General features: G+C 36.0%; 1 long non-coding RNA gene across 1 annotated transcript; it reads left to right on the top strand.

Moving 5' to 3' along the window:
• The first annotated feature begins 2,369 nt into the window (after window positions 1-2,369).
• Window positions 2,370-9,488, top strand: LOC144282894 (uncharacterized). Its single transcript, XR_013351308.1, has 3 exons — window positions 2,370-2,567; window positions 5,210-5,255; window positions 9,141-9,488. It is a non-coding gene; the product is annotated as an uncharacterized LOC144282894 (long non-coding RNA).
• Window positions 9,489-15,163: the final 5,675 nt, after the last annotated feature.

The raw sequence follows: 15,163 nt of genomic DNA, 5'->3' as shown, positions 1-15,163 counted from the left end.
CATCTTAACAATAAGTAAAAAATGACAAGACATACCAAAAGGCAATAACAATCATAATAATTTGAAACAGAATAAGCATCAGTACCAGACATGGCAGGAATGTTGGAATTCTCAGACCAGGATCTAAAACAACTATGATTAGTACACTAAGGCCTCTAATGGATAAAGTAGACATCATGCAAGAACAGATGGGCAATGTAAGCAGAGAAATAGAAATCCTAAGAAAGAACAAAAATGAAATGTTAAAGATCAAAAAGACTGTAATAGAAACTAAGAATGCCTTTGGTGGGCTTATTAGTAGACGGACATAGCTGTGGAAAGAATCTCTGAGCTAGAGGATTTATAAAGAGAAAACTTAAAAACTGAAAAGCAAAGAGAACAAAGTCTGAGAAAATCTGAATGGAATATCCAAAGGCTGTGGGACAACCACATAAGGTGTAGCATGCATGTAATGGGAAGATCAGAACAAGAAGAGAGAAAAGAAAAAGAACAGAAGAAATATTTGAAAAAACTGTGCGTGGGAATTTATAGAAGTTATTGCCAGAAACCAAACCACTAATTTGGGAAACTCAGAGCACATCAAGCAGAATAAATGTTAAAAAAAATCTACACTTAGACACATTATTTTCAAATTACAGGAAATCAAAGATAAAAAAAATTCTGAAAAGTGCCAGGTTAAAAAAAAAAAACTTACCTATAAAGGAACAAAGATAAGAATTATATTCAACTCCTTTCAAAAACCATGCAAACAAGAAGAGAGTGGAATGAAATATTTAACATGTTGAGAGAAAATATCCACTAACCTAGGATTCTGCAAAATTTTGTCCTGCACAATTACCCTTCTAAAGTGAAGGAGAAATACTTTCTCTGACAAACAAGAATTGAGGAAACTTTTGCCAGTAGATCTGCTTTGCAAGAAATAGTCCTTATGGAGAAGAAAAATAATGTAGGTCGGAGCTCAGATCTATGTAAAGAAAGGAAGAGCACCAAAGAAAGAATAAGTGAAAAATTTTAAGTAAAATAAAAATTATTTTTCTTATTGTTAATTGATATAACAGGTAATGTTTTGTTCAAAATAATAATTGCAACAATGTATTCAATTTCTACACTTATGCATATCACACACACACATATATAGTTGTATATGCTTATGTATAAGTGAAATGAATGGAGCAGTAATAAAAGGGATTGGAGGAAGGAATTGGGCATTTTTGTTATTATAAGATACCATTTGTGAAGTGTTATAATGTTATTTAAAAGTGTACTTCGGTTAGTTGTTAAGTGTATATGGCAAACTCTAGGGCAACTATGAATAAAAGTTAAAAGAGAAATGTAACTGATAACTAAGAAAGGAGAGAAAATTACATCATATGAAATGTTAAATTAAAACCACAAAAGGCAAAAACAGAGTGAAAGATTAAAATAGGAACAAAAATAAGGGCAACAAATAGAAAAGACTAATGGATAGGGTAGATAATTTAACCCAAGTAAATCAATACATACTTTAAATATTAATGGTCTAAATGCAACAATTAAAAGACCGAGATTACTAGAGTGGATTCAAAAACATGATCCAATTATATTTTTGTACAAGAAACCCACTTTAAATGTAAAGGGACTTAGAGCTTAAAACTAAATGTATGAAGAAAAATATACCATGCTAACCCTAAAAAGGAAGGCAGGAATAGCAATATATTCAGCAGGTATTTATTTATTGAATACCTATTATATATATACTAGGCACAGTTCTAGGGGATGGAGATACTCTAGTGAACAGAACAGGCAAAACTTTCTGCCTTCAAGGATCTTGTATTTTCCATAACCCATGTTCAATGGTTTAAGAGCAGAAAGAAAAGTATGGAAGGATATAAATCAAAATAATTAACATCATCATGTCATGTAAGTAGATTTGAGTGGTTTGATATGTTACAATAAGTATGTATTACTTTTATAATATTTTAAAATCTAACAAAATATATTTACAAAGGCGTATTTGTTCATAGGTGTTGGACTATCAAGAAATGCTCTTATTTATCCTGATAACGTGTAGAGCCAGAACGTTCACTTCTCTGGTCTCCTATGATTCTGGAAAAGAACCCTCCTACTATCAGCCATCCTCACCTCCTGCACTGTAAATGGGAGAGTCAGAATCCTATAGCCTGACTGATTGCTAATTTGGAAGACAGTCACCATAAATCCACAAAGGACTGAATTTAATTTCACAGCTATGATGCTTCTGCATAGCATTTGCAGAGCTGGGACACTTGACTGCCTTTTATGGCTAGTCATTCTGTCACATTTTACCCACTCGATAAAGGCTCTCAAACTAGGGTCTATTTCATGTTTTCCCTCACTCATGGCCTGTCATTTCCTGAAAGCCCAGATCTCTTCAAAAGTGCCACATATCACCCAGACAAATAAAAGCTGCAGATGGTGGCGGGATGGCAGCTGTTAAGACTGTGAGCACACTGGCCTCTGTAGAGCTTCTCAGCACAGTCTTTTAATAGCATTTTCCATGCTGGTGGAAAGACCATGAAATGCCTTCAAGCCTTTTTTGGAGGAAAGCGGTAGGTCTGACTATTCTGCAGGTTTTAGATCATCACAGTTATGGTTGAGTTTGAAATTGTGGATGCCCTGACACTGACCTAGGGAGATGGGCTTGGGAGGTTGTGGGGAGATGGGTTTCTGGTAACTTCTATTCATGAATTTTTGCTGGATCATTCACTCACCTACTACATATTTCTTTTGTGTTCTTCAAGGGATACTTAATATAGAGATTTGTAATAGGGTGTCTGAGTCTACACTTCTTGGATTTGAATCTTAGTTCTGCTACCGATTGGGTGGATTATAGGAAAATAATTTGATCTTTGCAAGCTTCACCCTCCCATCCATGAAATGGGATTGATAATAATATATATCTCAAGGTTATAGCAAGGATAAAGTAAGGTAATATACATTAGGGACTTAGTGCCTGGCACATAATAAGTGTTCAGTACATTTGAGTTGCTATATGTTTGGTACTGAAACCAATAGAAAGTAGAAACTTTTACTGAAATTATGGGTACAAATGCGTGGTCCAAGTATACTCTACTCTTTTGGTGTGCAAATCCAAAACCAAAACATCTATTGGAATAATCTAGATTTGGAGAAACCCTAGTGATCTGTGAGGTGTGAACATGAGAACATTGAGATACTTCTATAACTCAGAGCACATGATTCTCTCATTAAAATAAACAAACCCAAAACAGCACACACAAGAGGAAATAAAACACTTAAGATTAAGACTAAGTGACCCAACCTAACCAGTAGAAAAATTAATGAAGCAAGAGCAATTCTTTTTGAAAGAAATTTACAGAAAATTTTAAAAAATAATTTTATTTCAAGAATAGAGGATATAAAAAGATTTTAAAAGAAACAAATGAAATTTTTTGAAATGAAAATTATATAGACAAATTAAATATTTAGCACAGGAGTTAAAAAATAGATCAGAACATTTCAAAAGAGAATTCATGTGGTGTTGGGAAATAATTCCCCCTGAATTTATCACATTTCTACACATCCAGGCATTAACAGATCATGTGTTCCAGGACTATTTTCAGAAATGTTTATACAAGCAGGTAGCTTTGGAAAGATGGAGATAGGAACTCCCCTGCAGAAATGCATTTATATTATGGATAAGTAAAGATAAAGACTGTAACTCCTTCTGTAGAGATTTTAAGGTGTCTGTCCCTGGAGATATTCCAGGGTAATAAAACTAGACACATTTTCTTCCCTCCCCAGAAACATTTGCTTTCCTGTAAGGGTGAGAAAAATCATATCTCTCTATAGAAGACAGGATAGGCAGGTTTACCAGCAGCTTCTATGTAAGATCAGTTTCCTAAACTCAGGATTTTCTCCTATAAGACATTCCCACTGTGTGTCCTAGTATTACTTGGCTCTTTCTATGGCACCCTATAGGAATGTGGGTCTTATCAATCCAAAGCTATGATGTTACTCTGGCTGTGGCTTTGCTATGAGTAATAACCTGTTTTTGTCTCTGACCCAGAGATCTTCTGTTTTCCTACCAGTGTACATTTAAAAAGGTGACATGCTAACCTGGTTGTAAATAGTAAAAAATCTCAGACTTTTCACAGTTCTTGAAGTATCAACCTCGGCTCATCATGCAGAACGTCACTGATCAGAGATGTAAGGAAAGAAAAACTATTTTTAAAAAGATGTAAAAAGACATTATGAAGAACAGATGGAGGGGATCCAAATACATCTAAAAGAGTTCCAGGCTGAATAAGTGAAAAAACAGAACAGCGACAATATTAAAGACATAATGCTTGACAACATCCATACACTGAGTCCATAGATGCAGTGAGCTTACTAAGGTCTAAGATATTCTTTTAATGACTCCTTTCAGTGAAACTGCAGACCATCAGTGCAATGATGGAAGCGGACGACATTATTAGATACATAATTAGATACAAGTTCTAATTGTGTTTAGCCAGGATTTAGAACATAGTGGAATTGAGGTGGTTCCATAGAGTTAGATGAATTCAGCTTTCCCCTTGGTTCTTGCTTACCTATGGGACCCACAGTGCAGGTGGCTCTCTCCACAGGTAGAAAGTCCGATTGGAACTGAGAAAGAAGGAAAACTTGGTATCAATTTGCTTCTTCATACTCTTTGCCTTAAACCATAAGTGAGTGTTAGAATTATAGCTACACCAACAATCTCTGCACTTGTGTTCAGTGTTTACAAACATTAAAATCTCTCTAGCCACATTCTAATCCCCAGGCAAAGAAAGCTGAGTCAGTGCCCAGATATCACTTAAATGTCATCCTGCCTCCAGAATGTTTCCACTTATAGATTAATGACTCTGCTCCTAGACTAATTTAATCCATCTGTCCCTAAGTGCTTCTGACACTACTTTGGTCCTAGGACCTACATTAATAGAAATATTAGTAGAGTTCATAGATAGGATGAATAAACTGACATAAAGATGTTATTTCTCCCCCAAGGTAATCAATAAAGATAATGGAATTTCAAACAAAATCACAATAGATTTGATATGTGCGGATGTTGTGTGTGTAACTTACATAGCTGGTTCTAAATTATATGTGAAAAAGGTAAAAGCAAAAAATAGGCAAGAAATTTTGCAGATAAAGGAACAAAGGATCATTTAGTCAGATGCCAAGGTATTTTTTTTCTTTTTCTTTTTTCAAGGTATTTTAAAGAAGTTAAAAGATTCCAGGAAAGACTGAGCAAATTGGTAAGTGAGGCAGATAAAGAACCCAGAAACAGCCTGCTCACACAAGGAAGCTTGGCAGGTTTGGCATTCCAGGTCAGAGGCAAAAGATGAGCAATTCAATAAATGACATTGGGGGAAAACTGGTTGCTTTTATGTAAAAACAAACATAAATAGATTCCTACCTTATACCACACAGAAAAGAAAATAATAGATGGATTAAAAGTTTCCATTAAAATGTTTCAAAATTTAGATAAAATAGAATAATCTATTTCAGGTAACCAAGATAAAATAGCATAACTTTTACCCACCTGAGATATGAATACTTAAGAAAAATGCTAAAAGTGAAAAACATAATTAAAAGACTATTAAACATAACTGTATTAAAATTAAAATGTTCTGTGTGGGGCAGCCCCGGCGGCTCAGCGGTTTAGTGCCGCCTTCGGCCCAGGACGTGATCCTGGAGACCATGGATCGAGTCCCATGTCGGGCTCCCTGCATGGAGCCTGCCTGTGCCTCTGTGTGTGTGTGTGTGTGTGTGTGTGTGTGTGTGTGTCTCATGAATAAATAAATAAAATATTAAAAAGAAATAAAATGTTCTGTGTGAAAAATTCACAATAAATAAAGCCAAAAGATAATCAAGAGAGTGGAAAAATTGCTACCCACATACACAAAAAAATTTTAGAGGTCATAAAATGTTAAAAAAAAAAGACCCTGCCAATTTAGTTTTTTAAAAGTCAAACAACTATGTAGAAAAGTGGAAAAAGCATCTAAGTATTCAGTTTACAACAGAGCAAGCTAGACATGTGATAGGTATTTTAAAACTTCCTCAACGTTTCTTGTATTCACAGGAAATATAGTTTACAATAAAATCAGATACAATTTAACTCCTCTTCAAATTGGCAAAAATTTAAATCTACCAAAAACAATTATTATTTTTTAAATGTAGGAAGTTGGGAACTCATATTCTATTGGAGATGTATATAGTTACAAAAACGTTGGAGAATAATTTGCCAATATGTGTCAAACTACACACCCAGAAATCCCACTTCCAATTAAATAGATTGAAAACTCTCATAAACACAAAGAAATATGTCCAAGATGCCCATTGCTGCTTTATTTGTAATAAAGAAATGATAGGGGAGAGGGGCCAGGGAGGCAAAGTTTTAATGTTAATTTGTATGGGAATAGATTAAGCATAATTTGATCTACCCCAACAATGGAATACAGTTATAGCAAACAAAATGATAGGATTATATCTATTCATCTATCTATTCAAATTATCATAAGTATTTCTTAAAAGCCTTTTGTATAATACAGATAGTTGCAGAATGATAGGTCAGTATGATTCCATTGAAATATAAATGTAAGTCTCATGAGAATGCATTACATTCTTCTTATCGTGCACGCATACAGAGCTAGCACCCAGGGTTTTGCAACATGAGGCAACAGGCAAACAATCAGCATGGGACGACATCTGGCCCCTATCATGCTTGCCAAGGCATGCACCTTCTCAGAGCTTCAACTGCCTAGAGGGATTAGCACCATGTTATTTACATGAAGGTGCTATTGCTCATAAAGCTATTTACTCACAAAAGTGTGTCCACTGAGAAGAGCACTTTTTTTTTTTTTTTTTTTTTTTTTTTTTTACCAGTTTGCACAAGGCACCGCAATAGACCAGTGGGGTCTGCAGACACAGCATTGTATATGTGGTCATCAGAGGGGGATTTGAGAAGTTAATAGAAACTTCAGGGTCGGATCCCTGGGTGGCGCAGTGGTTTAGCGCCTGCCTTTGGCCCAGGGTGCGATCCTGGAGACCCAGGATCGAATCCCACGTCAGGCTCCCTGCATGGAGCCTGCTTCTCCCTCTGCCTCTCTCTCTCTCTCTCTTTCTGTGGTGACTATCATAAATAAATAAAATTTAAAAAAAAAGAAAAAAAACTTTAGCTTCAGGCTTCTCTCCTATGGGTTCCTTCCAAAGTCCTGGGAGGAAACTTAGCATGGTATTCTCATGGTCATATGCTTTAACAAATTTTGCAAAAATCTGATATTTTAACCCAATTGGTTAAGACCATTACCTCTTTTCACTCCATTTTTCCCTTTGTCCAACTTCCTTTGGTGCCAATGACTTTGGAATAGCCTCAAGAAGTTTAAGATCTCTTAAGGGAAAGTTGAATTGGAAATAATTTAGAAATATAGAAATATAGTTTTGTGGTTCAGTCCCTTCTGTATATATATACATAGCACCATGCAGAAATGGCTTCCAGAAGCATTCTTGTCATCGTGTGTGCTAATGCACCAGACATTGGGACATATACTTGCATGGTCATATGTGAATATGAAAATCTCCTAAAGTATGCAGCACCGGAAGACGTGGGAGGTGATTTATCAGGGTTGTCAACCCAATGAGTGTTTAAGATTAGTCACCGCACAAGAAAATTTAATTTACCCTGAAATATTACAGCTCATAGATGAAGGAAACTTAATTAAGTTGTCCCTAAATTGGACAAAAATCCCCCAAGTTTACAAGGCACTACCATACCAAATGAAGTCAAGCTTGAACAAATTATTCCAAAGTATCAATAATAAAGAAACAAGTTTTTTTAATCAACTGTGTTGGAGGCAAGATTGAATTATCTTTCTGTTCTCTCTATACAAAATGGTATTACAAAAGCATTTCAATTTGAAGTGTCAGTCAAAGAATATACAGCCAAAACTGTAGGGAGCAAGTATTAAAGAGGTGACTCAAGCCTTTAGTTAATACAATATTACGTTATTTTTCTGTATTCTATCATTTATGTAACATTTGTCAGCTTATTTTTTCAATTGTTATAAGTTTTACTTTCCAAATATATATGAACTTTTGTTTATATTTAAGAAACAAAATAAATGAGCAAAGGACAAAAAAGAGAGAGGCAAATGAAGGAACAGATCCTCTTCTCTAGAGAATAGATGGTCACCAAAGGGGAGGTGGGGGGGGGGGAATGGGTGAAATAGGGTGTGGGGATCAAGGAGTGATCACTTGATCAAGAATAAGCGCTTGTTGTGATGAGCACCTAGTGTTATATGGAAGTGTTGAATCACTATGTTGTACACCTGAAACTAATATTACACTGTATGTTAACTAACTGGAACTTAAGTAAAACTTTAAAAAAATAAAGACAACATTATGAAAAAAAAACCTAACTGAAATTTAAATAAAAACTTAAACATATTCTTTGTTTGTATTTTGAATTCATAATTTGCAATTAAAACAAATTATTTACCCACCCAAATTGCATAGTCTTTAGGCCCCACAGCAGAATCTTCTCATGGTTTCAACATTGGAAATTGCTTGGGGGTCTGCCCACCATCTTTAGGACAGTGTATACCTTTATGAAGGAGTCAAGGAAACCAAAACTGTGACACTACAAATTGCAACTTAAGTAAAAATTATATTTACTTTTTTTTAAAAGCTACTTAAGACAAATGTCAAAACACACATTTTAAATTTTTTTATTTTTTCAAAATTCACATGTTGAGTCTGAATGTAGTTTTATCTATTTTATATGACTTACGATCTCTCTACACGTTTGAAATATTTCTCCTTTCAAAAAGACGTGTCAACATATAGTTACTGCATATGGAAGGTACAGGGGAATTAGGAAGCCCTTGCAGTGGTCCAGACAAGAGACGTGTCTGTCCTGGGCTAGGACAAGAGCAATGGATGAGTGCAAGGGATGACTCTGAGAAATATACAGCAAATAGAATCAATGGGGCTCAGTGACGGGTGGTGGGTGGATGCTTAAGTAGAATCCCACAATGATGCACTGACTTTTGATGGTGTCAGCAACTGGGTGAACAGTGACATGCTGTCTCCGGGGACTCACTCACAAGCCACAATAACCCACTTTCTAACCCTCCTTACAGGTGCTGCTTGACATTGGAAACTAAGGCCAGATGCCAGAAGCCACAACCTTCAAACAAGCCCCCATGACCCAGTTTTCAACAGGTTTGATCCAGTTTAGATACGGAGTCAACCCTCCAGAAAACCTCAAGATCATCAGTATCTAATTATAATAACAAAAATCACACCTACCAGCACCAGTGACAGATCCTACTGCACCCACTTAAGGGGTGGCCTTACAAACCTCCTTACCTTAGCCCCACAAAACCCTGACCATGAGACCTAATCAGGGGGAAGATGCCCTTGGAACACAAGCTTCCCTTCTCTGTTCCTTCTCTGGCCATTGAATAAATTACCTGCTTGCCATCAAATGTTATTTTGTTATTTGGCTATTTGGTCAGTGGTGTTGAGTGGGGAAAGAATTTACCACTTTAGGAACCGTGCTTTGGGCTTAAATAACAGTTATGGAGATGGGAGGGAAAAAAAGTACCATTTGATGCCAGGCCCTTCTGCCCACCTTACAGATGGAAAAACTGAGACCCAGAGGAGTAGAGAGTGACTCACTTATTTAAGAGATGCTATTTATTCTTAGAGCACCCTTTCTGGCATGGGCTTTTAGAACATTTAAAAATGCAATGTTTCCAAGAGTGCCTGAGTGGCTCAGTTGATTAAGTTTGACTTTTGATTCCAGCTCAGGTCATGATCTCAAGGTCTTGAGAACAAGCCCCATGTTGGATTCCCTGCTCAATGGGGAGTCTGCTTGAGATTTTCTCTCTCTCCCCCTCCTTCTGCCCCTCCCTCTCTTTTTAAAATAAATAAAATCCTTAAAAATAAATTTAAAAAATAAAATAAAATACTGTGTCTCCATAAAGTGTTTATTTAGAGTTAAATGCATCTGGGACTCAAGAAGTGAATTAACTCTGTATCTTGATCACATTGCTTAACTTCTCAGACTCTAGTCTCTTATCTCTATTATGCAGTTATGATGCCTACCTATAATTCTAGAGAAAATTATATAAAAACAAAGTAAAGAGGTCAGTAATTGGATATATCACCAAGTTTCCCTTATTCTTCTCCCTCATACTCAGCAAAATATTTCCAATGGATCTAATTATTAAAAAAATAATTAACAGAGAATATTGCAAATATGTAATACCCCCAATGAGATGACAAACAGTAGGTTGTGAACTTAAGACACAACTTCTTCACTGAAAAATAACCAAATCTAATGGTGTCATCATTAAAAATGGATGTAGAATATAAATTTTTTTGCTAAATTAGTAACAACTAGTCCTTTTCCATTTATATTTACCCACATATTTGACCACTTTCAGTGCTCTTAATTCCTTTGGTAGATTTGATTTTTCATCCTATTTCATTTTCCTTCAACTTGAAGAACCTTCTTCAGTATTTCTTGCAGGGAAGTTCTGCTGGTGACAAATGTTTTCTTAAGTAGGCTCCAAGTCCAGCATGGAGCCCAAAGCAGTGCTTAAACTCATTACTCTGAGATCATGACCTGAGCTGAGATCAAGATTTCAACTCTTAACCCACCAAGCCACCCAGGCACCCCATGACAAATTCTTTAAACCTTTTATTTCAAATGTTTTTATTTAGCTTTTCATTTTGAAGGATGTTTTATCCGGACATGGAATTCTAGGATGATTATTTTGTTTTTATTTTTATTTTAGCACTTTAAAAATATCAGACACTTCCATCATCTTCTGGCTTGCATTGTTTCTGATGTCAGTGAATTTCTTAATTTTGTCCTCCTCTAGATAACATCTTTTATCTCTGGCGACTTTAGGCTTTCTCCTCTGACTATTTTTCTTTTCTTTTTTTTAAGATTTTATATATTTATTCATGAGAGACGCAGAGAGAGAGGCAGAGACACAAGCAGAGGGAGAAGCAGGCTCCACGCAGGGAGCCCGTCTTGGGACTCAATCCCAGGACACTAGGATGACGACCTGAGCCAAAGATAGACGCTCCAACACTGAGCCATCCAGGCATCCCACCTCTGACTGTTTTTCAACAATTTTATTATATGGTGTGTCACGACTTGGGAGTGTGGTAAGCCTGGAGATACTATCCATTTAAGGCAATGAGAACAGTGAAATTCCAGATTCGATATATCCAGCTTGTTAGAAGTTCACCGAGAAAAAAAAAAAAAAAGAAAGAGGATCTATCTGATTACCTATCCTGATGAACAGAGCATGGTAATGTAGACGACATTCAGGTCATTGCTTTTCAAGAAATAGAAGATTCCATGTTTCTTATCCAAAATGATTTACATGTTTTCTCTAATAGCACAGGGATACAGAGGATCTTAGTGATCATCTAATAAAATCCTCACGTCATAATGATGTCAAAATCCGTATGTGATGTAATGAGTATCGGGTATTCTATAAGACTCATGAACCTGAACTCTATCACTGAAACTAATAAAACACCATATGTCAATTAATTGAATTTAAATTTAAAAAATCAGCAACCAATCAATGAAGCCAATTAGCATCAGAGCTGAAACTCAATTATCATTTCTTGATTCTTTTATTACCTATGTTTCCAGTCCCAAGTCATTCATATGCCACCATTTTTTTTACCACATCCATCTACCAACAGAACAATGGCTGATATTTTAAGTCGATTTTAAATCTACTCACTTGTCAATATTAGTCTTGTGTTAAGCAAAAATATCCCTAAAATTATATATGTTTTAAATATTGGTAATATTTTTTCTAATGCCCTTTAAAACAAATGTATAACTATTGGAATGAGTCTGTTGAGATTATCCTGTATATTATGCTATATGTGACATGCCGCACTGGGCAATGCCAGTCTGCTGCTTCCCAGGGAGTCTTGAAGAGCAAGGTATGTTTTCTTTTTCTCCAGAGACAGAGGAGAAAGTTGTTTTTCCTAGTATCTTTTCTCTCACCAGCCTTAGGTTCCAAGATGAGAGGTGTCCAGACCAATTTGGCTTCTCCTTTTTTCAACACTAGTATGGTCTGTGGCTCCCACCTGAACATGATTTTCCTTATGAAAAAATAAAAATAATTCTTTGAAAAGGCTTTCAGATGCTATTTGGATCCCATTTTTCAAGATTTAAAAAATGTATAAAAGAAAAAAAAATGTATAAAAGAGCACAACAAATGAGCTGAAGACAAATATTATTTATATTGTTCATCCGTGTGTCTGTTTATTGAAAATTGGAGGGATTAAGAGTCAGACTTTTAAAAAGAGTAAGTATAGAAAAAATATACCAAAATGGAGACTCTTAATTTTATGTCAAAAGCAAGAATGCAAAATTGTATCTGTGCAACAGTTCCAATTTTAGAAAACTTATGTAAGCACACAAAAAAAACAGCATGAGAAAATATAAATTCTTGCATTCTTTGGACACCTTTAATTGGCAATGGTATGATTGAGATCTAAATGAAAATTTGTGATTTTTAGGGTTTTGTTCATTTTTGTCAGTCTTAATTATCCCATAAAGATTGTGATGCATTTTAGATCTTCACCAAAACAATGACCAGCCATCAGTAAGCTTCCGTCCTACAAAATATTTTGTAACTTATTAACTTAATTGAGTTCAGGTTAATTAAGGGAAAGGAAAATTGAATCTATCTCAAGGAAGAAAAAAGCCAGGTCTTTCAGAATTCATGCTAAAAGAAATTTCTCCAAATGGTGAAAGACACCTATTCACCTTGTAACTCCTGTGGTGATGTCTCAATGAGATCTGCGCCATCGGGATTATTTTACCTCTGGAATTAAAAAAAAAAAAAAAAAAAAAAAAACAGGAAGGGGAACAAAGGATAATTTTCATGGTCATTATTGGCTTTTTCCTTCAGTGTTATTCTTTGAGGCTTAGCTGAGACAAAATTCTAGCCAGCACACAAAATGTTATTCGTATTTCACCAGATACTAGTAAGACAATAAACAGAAAACCATATGAAGCTGGTTGATTAGGTTTCCAAGAGAAATTGAGTCTGAGTACTATCATTTCCTTGCTCCCAACCTGCCACCAGAAGAATACTCACCATTTGAGTATCTTTATCCAGGATCACACCTCTAGAATTCATTCTTTAAAGTCTAGACACCAGAGATTGAAATACAAAGGAAAGAGGGTAATCCTTTTCCCACATCACTAGGGTTTATCTTCTGAGTTCTAGTTTTACAAGAACCTGACTTTCTTCAAGTGATTAGTGGTGAAAATTTAGTGCACTTCAGCAGACTGCAAACTTACCCAAAGGGCTCTCGCAGAGGCCATCAGAGTAACCCCTAACATTCACATGCTCAGTATCAGAGGATGCAGGAGGGTAAGGTGGGAGCAGTTACCGGGCAACATAGACCAAGGTCGGGTCAGGAGTTAAATCAAAGATACTCCCAAGTTTATGGAGTTGGTAGTGCTTGCTTTTTCTTCCAAGTAGAAGCAGAACAAGATGATTACGTGGTAAGATCAGACATGGATGTGGCAGTAGTGAGTACCACATTGTCCCCACATTTCAGATCCTATGAACTAAGAGACTATAGATTATATGAATAGCTCTGAGAAAGATCCAGGACACCCCAGAGGAAACTTCTCCTTGGTCAAGGGTACACTTCAGGTGCTAGGAATCATATTTCCCCCATCTGGATGGCACCTGGTATTCTCTCATAACAGCATCCTGGTTTCTGATGGCAACTGCAGTCTGGGAAGCAAAATACTGGCCCTTGCTAAGGAAAGGTCAAGAGTGTTGGGGAAGAAGCCACTTGCACAGAGCAAAGGTCATGACTGTGAGAATTTGGGGCCTTTGGATGCCATAGTTACTTTCTCACACCTACGGTTCCATCACTCCTTTCTGTGCCCCCTCTCAGCTACCAGGTGATCCCATGGTTAGTTAGTTACAGGGCACTCTATCTTATAGACTGCTCCACTCCAGATGGTTGGTGTTAACATGTCATTAACTTAGGACCCTATGGGGTCATCCTTTGGCTCTTCTCAAAAATTTTTTTCTCCAAATCTTTTTAAAGACATTAATTTTAGAGAAATTTTAGGTTCTCAGCAAAATTGAGAGAAAAGTGTAGAGATTTCCGCTATACCCCCATCTCCACATATGCACAGCCTCCTCCATTATCAACATTCCTCACCACAGTGGTACATATTTTTACAATCAATGAACCTACGTTGACACATCATAATCAGCCAAAGTGTATATATAGCTTACATTAGGGTTCTTCCATGGTGTTGTACATGTTGTTGTTTGGACAAGTTTATAATGGCATGTTTCCATCATTATAGTAACATGCAGAGTATTTTCTCTGCCCTGAAAATCCTCTATTCTGTAACTATTCATTCCTCCTCCACCAACCCCTGGTAACCATTGATCTTTCTACTGTCTATGTAGTTTTGTCTTTTCCAGAATGTCCTTACGTTGGAATCATACAGTATGTAGGCTTTTCAGATTGGCTTCTTCACTTAGTAATGGACATTTAAGATTCCTCCATGTGTTTTCACCCCTTGAAAGCTTATTTCTTTTTAGCACCCAATAATTGTCCATTGAGGAGATGTATCAGAGATTATTTATTTATTCATTCACTTTTGATAGACAATTTGTTGACTCCAAGTTTTGGCAATTATGAATAAAACTGCTATAAATATCCTTGTATGTGTATTTTGTGTGGACATAATTTTTCAGAATCTTTGGGCAAATACCAAAGAGTCTAATTTGTTGGGTGATATGGTTAGAGTATGTTTCATTTTTTTAAGAAACTGGCTTTTTATCTGTCTATTCCTTCACCAATACCATGCTGTCTTGATAACTGTGGGTTTATAGTAACTCTTGAAGTTAGGTAGTGTCAGCCTTCCAACTTTATTCTTCAATATTGTTTTGGCCATTCTAGTTGTTTGCCCCTCCATAAAAACATTAGAATCAGGATGTCTATGTCCACAAAATAACTTGCTGGGACTTTGATTGGGATTGCATTGAATCCATAGATCAAGTTTGGAAGAACTGACATCTTAACAACAGTGAGTCTCCCTATCCATAAAAATGACATATTTCTCCCTAAA

Source organism: Canis aureus, chromosome 14 (genome assembly GCF_053574225.1).
Source record: "Canis aureus isolate CA01 chromosome 14, VMU_Caureus_v.1.0, whole genome shotgun sequence".
Taxonomy (NCBI): Eukaryota; Metazoa; Chordata; class Mammalia; order Carnivora; family Canidae; genus Canis; species Canis aureus.
Note: the sequence above shows the minus strand (reverse complement) of the source record. Positions and strands in the feature narration are given on the sequence as shown.